Raw genomic sequence first — 9,806 nt, 5'->3', positions numbered from 1 at the left:
AGATATTTAACATGTTGTAAGGAATACAACTAACACTTGGAAAACCATCTATCTTTTGCATAAATTGAGTGATTTTTCTATTGATGTAAAAGATGATGATGATGATGATGATATGATGGAGACATGACCCATGCAAAGAATGGACACAATAGAAAAGGGGAAATTATATTAACTAAGAAAATAAGCTAGTACAAATAGTACAGAGAAAATAAAATTCAAAACATGCCCTAAGGGCTTACAATAGCATAAATCTGGAGATAATTTCTCCTTTCAGTACCTCCTCTTAGACTCCACTACGAACTGCCTTAAATCTCCATAAATAGGCCCCAAAGGGTCAAGGACTAGGAGAACATTCTAGAAAGTGCTAGTAGGCATCCACTAACCAAATAGAAGGCTGCAAATGCTGCGTTAGAAGTCAGCGCAAATTTAGAAGAATCCAAAAACAGTAATCAAACTTTCAGGAGGCATAACTTTTGAACCATAGCTCTAATTGACGAACCATTTACATTTTCGGAAAGCTCTTGAAGTTCTCTATAGCCCTTTGGACCAGATTTGCTTGCCCCCCATTTTTTGGCCATTTTTGAGATCATTTAATGCACCTAACCTAACTTTGAAGCATTCTTAGGAGGTCTTCAAAACCCAAAAAACTGCAATAACTTTCAAACCATGGGGCCTTTTGACCCGATTCTTTTTCTGGAATGCTCTAAATCACAATTACATTCATCTGGCCAATTCACACCTTTTGGTTCACCAAAATGATGGCTCAATTACATCCTCTTATTTTTTTGGGATTTACACGAACACTGATAGTGGAACTGTGAGAGTTGGAACCTTTATTTGACCCAAATGGTTATCCAAAAATGAAAACAAATGAAATAGAAACTAATTCTAAGTACATTATTTGGGTGACACAATATTGCCCTTATACCTCTGGATGCTCCTGCATCAGACACCCAGGTTAGATTGAAAAGTGACCCTGTCACTTTATGAATGATAGAGGAAATCCCAAATGGGAAACCTCAGCTGCTGAAATCCAAGTTGAGTCCTCGATCAGTCATCCTTTCCATTTGACCAAATACTCTTCATACTGCCTATTTCTAGTACTCCTACCCACACAATGATCTAGAATATCTTCTATCTCCTCCTTCTTAGAAGCAGGAATCGAACATGGCTCTAACACCAGCTCCTTTGATCAGCCCTAGCTTTATACTCTTGATTCATCTTGGTAATGTGTGCCTAAACCTCCTCATGTAGATGCTTGATATGTTTAGCAAATTCTTTCACTTCAGCACTTATCCTCTCCCCTTGCTCTATGTTCCTCAGCTCTGGTGTAGTCCTTGGGCTACTCCCATATACAATTTGGAATGGTGATTTTCCAGTACTCCTATTTACAGAGTTATTATAAGAAAAATCTACCTATGGTAGAATCAAATCCCATCCTTTGGGCTTATCCTTAACTAAACATCTCAGCAAATTGCCCAAACTTTTGTTTACCACTTCTATTTGGCCATCAGTCTGTGGGTGATGCATGGAACTGAATTTCAAGTCCGTTCTCAACTTTTTCCACAATGTCCTCCAGAAATACCCCACAAATTTAGTATTTCTATCAGAAACTATAGTCCTTGGAAGACCATGTAGTCTTACCACCTCTTTGAAAAAAAAGTCTACAATATGGACAGCATCATGAGTTTTGTGGCATGGAATGAAATGTGCCATTTGGGAGAACCTATCAACCACCACGAATATTGAGTCATTACCACTTTTTGTCCTTGGCAATCCAAGAACAAAATCCATACTTATGTCCTCCCATGGTCTTGATGGAATAGGCAATGGCTAATATAGTCCAGTATTGTGACTAAATCCCTTGGCAACTTGACAAACTTGGCAACTCTGTACAAACTTCTTGACATCTTGTAAAATCTGAGGCCAAAAATAATGTTCTCTAAGAATGGCAATGGTCTTATCTCGACCAAAATGTCCTACCATCCCTCCACTGTGTTTGTCATTAATTAGATTTTCCCTCATAGAACTCCTTGAAATGCACAATTGACTACCCTTGAACAACATGCCATCCTGAATCAAATAGTCTAACCACTTGGTTCTATCTATAGCAACAGGTTCTTTACAAGCTTTCCATGCTTCAGTAAAATCAGGATCCTCAGGGTACAAATTCTTGAGTTCATCAAATCCAACTACTTCAACCTACATTACTATAAGCAACATCTGTCTCCTGCTTAGTGCATCTGCAACCTTGTTAGATTTTCCACTTCTATGCTTCAACACAAATGTATAGCTCTGCAAGAACTCTACCCACTTCATATGCCTCTGATTCAATTTACCTTGGCTATTTAGGTACTGTAATGCCTAATGATTAGTATACAAAACAAATTCCTTTGGCAATAAATAATGCCTCCATTTCTTTAAGGCTTGAACTATTGCATAGAACTCTTTATCATAAATAGAATACTTCTTCTTTGCATCATTCAATTTTTCACTAAAATATGCAATAGGCTTACCTTCTTGGCTTAATACAGCCCCAATAGCGCTGCCACTAGCATCACAATCCACCTAGAACACTTTTCTAAAATCTGGAAGTGCCAACACAGGCTGTTCTGTCACCTTCTTTTTCAGCAATTCAAAACTCCTCACAGCTGCTACAGTCCATTTGAACTCTTTTCTATCCCCTCTTATTGTATTAGTTAGGGGTGCACATATGCCACTGAAATTCTTAATAAACTTCTTGTAAAATCTAACCAGACCATGAAATGATCTTACCTCAGTAGCAGACCTTGGAGTAGGCCATTCCAAGATGGCTTTTACCTTCTCTGGATCCATTTTGAGACCTTTAGGTGATATAACGAACCCCAAATAGACTAACTCCCTTTTTGCAAAGATACACTTCTTCATATTAATTAATAGTTTCTCTTCCCTTAGTCTTTCAAGGAAACTACGAATATGCAATAAATGTTCTTCTAGAGTCTTTCTAAAAATTTAAAATATCATCCAAATAAACAATAACAAATTTTCCCAAGAACTTCTTAAGTACCTCATTCATGAGTCGCATGAAGGTGCTTGGGGCGTTCGTCAATCCAAAGGGCATGACTAACCACTCATAAAGACCCTCCTTGGTCTTGAAGGCTATTTTCCACTCATCTCCTTCTTGGATCCATATCTGGTGATAACCACTCTTTAGATCTATCTTTGTGAAGTACTGAGCTCCACTCAAGCATTCCATAAGATCATCCATACTTGGCAAAGGAAACTGGTACTTGATGGTTATCCTATTTATAGCTCAAGAATCTGTACACATCCTCCACTCTCCATCCTTCTTTGGTGCGAGTACTGCAGGTACTGCACATGGACTTAGGCACTCTAAAATCAAGCCCTTCCTCAATAGCTCCTAAACCTGTCTATTTAGCTCCTCTATTTTAGTAGGATTCATCTTGTGAGCAGCCTATTTAGGAAAACTAACTCCTGGGATTAAATCTATCTGATGACTGATTTGCCTTATTGGTGGCAATCCATCTGGAACATTATTAGAGATAATATCTCCAAACTCACCTAGTAAATCTGAAACTTCAAGTGGTATTTCACTACTACCTTCTTTATCTTTCCTAGGAATCAAAGCATAGCACATACATTGATGTTTCATGCCATCTAAAAACTTCCTTCATCAACAAGACAAATCCTAGCACTGCTACATACCTTTTCGCCTTCCTTTTTCATGGGCTTCAATTTGTGGCAAACTCCATCCTTTGTTAGAGAGTATGTGTTTGCATGACCATCATGTATTGCATGCCTATCAAACTGCCATGGTCTACCCAACAATAGATGGAAAACATCCATTGAAATAACATCACAAAGAACTTCATCATGGTAACTCCCAATTTTGAATTTTACTAAACATTGTTCACTTACCAGGACCTTATGATCATCTTTTACTGAAGCAATCCGATAGGGCTGGGGATGTTTCTCCCCCTTGAGCTTCAGCTTAGAGACCATCTCTTCTAATACCAAGTTATTAGTGCTACCACCATCAATGATCACGTCACAACATTTATACTCACACTTGCATCTGGTACGAAACAAACTCCTCCGTTGTCTTGGTTCAATCTTGCCACTTAGTAGGACTCTTTCATTTACCAAGGCCTCTCCTCTTTTTGCATCCTTTGAATGTGATGATTGTACATCCTCATCCACATGAGCAACCCTAGCTTGGCCCTTAGCTCTCCTATCTGTCCTTCCTTGTCATTGAGGGTATTCAAAGGCACGATGACCTTCTTCATTGCAATGGAAATAGGTACCACAAAAGCCTCCTCTTCCTTGTCCATGTCCTCTACCTCTTCCTCTCTGATTTCCAAAATCTTGGTCACAGGAGCGGTTGAAACCCTCATTCCTTTGGTTCCTGCTAATACCCTCATCTTCATTTTTCTTTTGGGTTTCATTGCGGCCTCCAGGTGACCTACCACTTCCCCTTCCTCCTTGACCGCGCCCTCTTTGTCTTCCTTCAAACCTTTTATTCAACTTCTCTTCAACTCATAGGGAAAATTGGTATGCCTCTTCAATGCTGGTCATTCTTACCAGACTTAATTCCTCCTGGATGCTAGGTCGCAACCCACTGATATAATGATCAACCTTCTCCTTATTTGCTTCTGCATGCCCTACTCTAATCAAGAGTCAGTAAAACTCCTTTGTATATTCTTGGACTGATCTTCATGCTTGCTTTAACCCATGTATCTTCTTAAACAAATCAAGCTCATAATCTACAGGAATGAACTGCTTCTTCAATTTGTCCACCATGCGATCCCACCTTGTGATCTTCTCCTTTCCTCTTCTATTTCTTTCCAATTGGACCTCTTGCCACCAGATTTTGGCATGGCCTTTCAGTTTGGCCTTTGCAAACTTAACCCTATCTAGGTCCCTGATATCGTCGTACTCAAAGTATTCTTCCAATTCTTTGATACAATCGATCAACTCATTTGGTTTCAGATTTCCTGAAAATACACCCACTTTGATTGTAGGTCTTTTCCCAAACTTAGTAATGACCCTAAAAGGCCTTTCCTCTGCATGATTTAGAACTTCCCTGTCAAATTCTCCTTCTGGTCCCATTTCTTCTTCTTCATTCTCATCCTCACTATCATCACTTGTGGCAACATTTTCTCCTCTATGGAGCTCCTCTTGCAATGCTTGTACCTGTTGCCCCATAGTCGGCGCTCTGTCTACACACTCAGGAAAACTTGCTCTGATACCACTTGATGGAGACATGACCCACGCACAGAATGGACACAATAGAAAAGGGGAAATTATATTAACTGAGAAAATAAGCTAGTACAAATAGTACAGAGAAAATAAACTTCAAAACATGCCCTAAGGGCTTACAATAGCATAAATCTGGAGATAATTTCTCCTTTCAGTACCTCCTCTCAGACTCCACTCCGAACTGCCTTTTACAATGCCAAAAATCTCCTTAAATAGACCCTGGAGGGTTAAGGACTAGGAGTAAATTATAGAAAGTGCTAGTAGGCATCCACCAACCAAATAGAAGGCTCCAGAAGCTGCATTAGAAGTCGGCGCAAATCTAGAAGAATCCAGAAATGGTAACCAAACTTTTGGGAGGCATAACTTTTAAACCGTAGCTCCGATTGACAAACCGTTTACATTTTCAAAAAGCTCTCGAAGTTCTCTATAGCCCTATGGAGGAGCCTTTCTTGTCTCCCATTTTTTGGCCCTTTTTGAGGTCATTTAATGCCCCTAACTTGACTTTGAAGCATTCTTAGGAGGTCTTCAAAACCCGAAAAACAGCAATAACTTTCAAACCGTGGAGCCTTTTGACCTGATTCTTTTTCTAGAATTCTCTAAATCACAATTAAATTCATCTGGCCAATTCACACCTTCTAGTTCACCAAAATGATGGCTCAATTACATCCTCCTATTTTTTTAAGATTTACACGAACACTGATAGTGGAACTATGAGAGTTGGAACCTTTATTTGACCCAAATGGGTATCCAAAAATAAAAACACATGAAACAAAAACTAAGTCTAAGTACATTTTTTGGGTGACACAAGATTGCCCTTATACCTCTGGATGCTCCTGCATCATGATAAATAAGAGAAAGATGAAGAAGAAAATGTTGAAGAAGCAACACATTTTGAGAACATAGAAGATGAAGAGGAACAAAAGAAAGATGCTACCAAGGAAACAACACAAGATGATGAGGAAACTATTTCAGTTAAAATAGCTATAGTAGTCATTGCCTCACTTCCTCACTCTCGAAGAAAACTAGTGAAAACATCAAGCATGAAGACAATACCAACAAGATTGATTATGACCACCGGCGACAAGCCACATGTTCAATCACTCTTTGCTCTAATTTAGCTCAACACATCATTGGCTGAAGTGACCTCCACTTCATCTACCAAGCTACAAACTCTACCCTCTTCTACCAAGTTGACTACATCAGTTTTGAGCACAATGGTTTTGGACACATCTATATTTGCTACATCATTTTTGGATTCTTTAGGTAACTCTATTAGTATTCCTCCAATCAGTTTAGTATCATTTTTTCAACTAGTCCTAGTATGTCTACAATTATTTCTATTCTAGGCACACAAGCAATAAGTGCAAGGATAGTTGAGACCAAGGCTCAACCAAACACAAATTTTTTGGGTAAAGAAAAATAGATGGAGGAAGAAATAGACCTAGATGAGAAAATTGTAATTCCTAATTGGGACACCTCAAAGCTTAATCTAGACCAAATGTAGACATTTGGTAAACTCCTCCAGTAGAAAGCCAAATGGAAAAGATTAAGAGAGGAAAGGGATAATAAAAAATTTAAAATTATTGAGGATGCCAAGAAAATTTTGGCAAAAGCTCCAAGTATAGAGGTTGATTCTTCACAGCCAATTTTGTATCAACTAGTAGAGACAATCCAAAAGTTTATTGAAGACTTGGATGGACAAGATAAATTACTGAAAAAGGTAGAAAAGAAGTTTGAGAGTAAAGTGTTCGAGCACAGTGCTCAAGAAATAGCTATATATTAAGTAGAACTCTCTACAATTTTGGGTTCTCTAGAAACATCTTGTACAAATGTATCATCACTTTTTGGTAAGCTATCTGATGTTTCTGATTTTACCAAGGAAATAAAGGATAAATTGTCCAAAATAGATGAAGATCTCAAGTCAAGTAATCAATAGTTGCAAATTGACCCTAGTTTAAGTTATGCACACTTCAAGAAGATAAGGTTTTTGATAGATATGCAACCTAAACTACTTAAAGAAGAAGAAAGTATTAGATCTACATTGGTAGATATATAGAATATGATTCTTCTCAATATGGATGCACTATAGAAACATATTGCACATTCTAAAACTTTCATCCATGACAACAACTTCTCCATAGCAGACCACTTGATAGAGTTGCCAGTAGAAATGTAGTTTGCACTTCACACATTAAAGGTCCTACAAGACAATTGGGATAAAACTTTGGCTATCATACTCAAGATACACTTAGAATTTTTATCTCATTTTGGCATTACTATGTAAATAAATAGAATAAATCTTTGGCATTAATGTCAAAAAGGGGGAGAAAGATATATGTATAAGGGGAGTTTATGCTAGGAATAAGAAGATATGAGAAAGATGTATAGGAGACAGATCAACAAAGATGTAATAAGTTGTAAAATCAATGGGGGAGAAAGATATATATAGTAAGTGTATGTTGTATTTAGTAAGAATATGTATAGTATACTATATGAAAGAACCTTATCATGTAAAGATATATATGTAAAAAGCACAAACCTATGTCACCCTTTTACAAAGGAAAAGGATAACAAAAGTATAATTATTCACCTTCAATGACATAAAATTAGTATTATTATTTAAAATTTGAAAATGAAGTAAACTAATGAATTGTGTATAAATGGATGAAGTTTAGGATTATAATTTTTAATAATTATTTGGAATAAGAAATGATATATTTTTCTATTTTTAATGAAAACTTTTTAGTTGATGAAAAATACTAGAAATTAGGGATCTATTTCCCACCACAAAATGACATGGAAATAAACTTATTTCTCTTTGATCTCATACTATGTTTTAGATAACATGTGTAGCTAGAACAATCAAAACTAAAAATTGGCTTTAGATCTATATTTTTTCTTTTATAATGATTCAAATTTCAACTTATTTAAATTGATAGTTTTCATCTCCCACCAGATTTTTTAAAATAAATGTATTCCAACCAAAATAAAAATTATAGATTTTAGAAGAGGACTCTCTCCTCTAGCATGTCATATAATTTTTTTATTTTTTTCATATGATTTAATAATTTTTTCTTTCTCAAAATTGAAATCTTCTTGAGTATTAAAATATGTACTTGTAGAATTTTATAATTACAATATACTATAACAAATTAAAAACTATGAAATCTATATGAGAATATTCATGACTTTGAGCTTAATAAAATGGTGTTTATATGTTATTAAAAAGATATAATAAAAAATAGTAAGAGTTATTGAAATGTCAATTTTTTGAAATAAGTTTATTTCTTGAGTAATTGGATACTAACTACTATAAAACATGCATTTAATAGACATTTTCAATTGGAAAAGTGTGAGACCATATATAACTTAGCTAGAATAAATTTATCAAGATCATGTATTTGAAAAAAATTAATTTTTAGATAGAAATACTAAAATTTAGTCATTCTAATAAGTTAGCCTAAAAAATGACACAACTTTGTACTTTTACCCATATCTTACAAAATCAATTTTGAAAAATCTCAAAAATAATATACTATACTGAGCTAGTATCACAAGGTGATGGCTAAAAGGTATTCAAGAAACTTTTTGAATTTAGTTTTGGATGATAAGTGTCTTTGGCACTAATGCCAAAGAGAGTATGTTATTAGTAACATACACTTATTCATATTGTAAATTAATAGTGTTCGCCAAGCATTTCAATTGGTGCCGAGTTCTATAGTTGCTACCAAGTCCTTTGGACAAATTCTAGTGTTTACCAATGCAAACTGTGTTGTGTGGTGTTTACCAACTTCATAGTTTATGTGATGCAAGTCCAGTGTTAATGAAGTGACTCAGTTTATATCGAACTTGAGATGATAGTGTTTACCAAGCTATGCTGAGGTAAATAAGTGATTCACTTTATATGAAAAGTTTCACAATATCTACCAAGTCTCTAGTGCAGGTCGAGTTCAAGACTACTTGGAAGTGATTAGTATGGACTGAGCTTCTATGTCTACCAAGTGCATGATGATGCCAAGCATTGATAATGGATGTTGAGTATCAAAACTTCACCAACTTAGTCTTTAGAGCTTGAGTGTCTACACTTGAGCCGACTTTGTAATGTTTGTGTAAACTTGTATAGTGGTTGACTTTGTAATTGTATGAATAGATTGGTATATATGCAATAAATTGTATCATATCCAACTGTGTGAATGTGAATGCAATGAAATAGAATATAATCAAAGAAGAGTAGAAAAGATAAAACTGCAAAAGCTACAATAGTATAAGGAGTAGCAAAGACATATCTATCATAGCAAGGTGATTAGTACATCAAGGAATCTCATTCAGAAAATCAAGTTCTAGATCAAAGATTAGCTATTGCTTCATCCAAATAGGTGGTTCAACCAAATCTTTTAACAAGGTAGATGTAACAATCTTTTGCAAAATTCTTTACCTAGTGCATACTTAATTGTATGTTTGTAAATCCTTTCACAAGGTGGACCTAGCAGTCCTTATTGCTCATAACAAGGTAGATCATCAGAAGTGATCAATGTAAGCCTTAAAAG

The sequence above is a fragment of the Cupressus sempervirens genome, chromosome 7 (assembly GCF_028749045.1).
Source record: "Cupressus sempervirens isolate cs-2001-9-10 chromosome 7, ASM2874904v1, whole genome shotgun sequence".
NCBI classification, from domain to species: Eukaryota; Viridiplantae; Streptophyta; class Pinopsida; order Cupressales; family Cupressaceae; genus Cupressus; species Cupressus sempervirens.
This window is presented reverse-complemented; position numbering follows the sequence as displayed.